Source organism: Meleagris gallopavo, chromosome 3 (assembly GCF_000146605.3).
Source record: "Meleagris gallopavo isolate NT-WF06-2002-E0010 breed Aviagen turkey brand Nicholas breeding stock chromosome 3, Turkey_5.1, whole genome shotgun sequence".
NCBI classification, from domain to species: Eukaryota; Metazoa; Chordata; class Aves; order Galliformes; family Phasianidae; genus Meleagris; species Meleagris gallopavo.
In genome coordinates, this window is record NC_015013.2 from 60,228,876 (window position 1) to 60,229,570 (window position 695).

Consider the following 695-nt stretch of genomic DNA (forward strand, 5'->3'; position numbering starts at 1 on the left):
CAAATTACTGACAATTTAAATCAGATTTTTTTTCAATCCTGTATGAAAAGCAACAAAACAGGTGGTGCGCTGCCCGCTCCATGTAAACAAGAAATAGGACAGCTGTACACTAAAGCTTTAGAGCAGGAATTTTAACAGCAAGTCTCACCCCTGAGGCTAATTAGCTGCTGTACCTGACTGAAGAAGTCTCCAGTGACCCCACCACTGACCCCTTCTGCCAAATAACAGCCTTTTAACTTTTCCTAAGAATTACAAACGGAACATGAGATGATTGAGAAGATACTTACATCCCTATCTTTATTTATTTTCATAATCCTTAATTTTCACCACCAAATTTGCTCAGATTTTAGGAAATCAAAATAGATGGAGAAGAAGAAGAAACAGGACAGCCTTCTGGAAGAGAAATATAGTACAGAATGCTGCTGCTAATTTTTATTACCTATGTTTTTAAACTTCACTAGCTGACAGCTGGAGCTGTTCACAGGCAAAAAGGAGCACCCACATTTTATTTTACATTGCATGCAGTTATAGGAGTACTTCACACCTGCCACTTTGCATCTGCGTAGGTATTCAGTGCTTTCTTCTGAATTAGCCCCACACAGTACACTTGCCACCAGCTTAAACGGCCTTTGGCAAAGCTCAGCAACATCAGCTATTTCTGTACAGAATAAGCCATAGGTGTTTGTGGAGCAGGA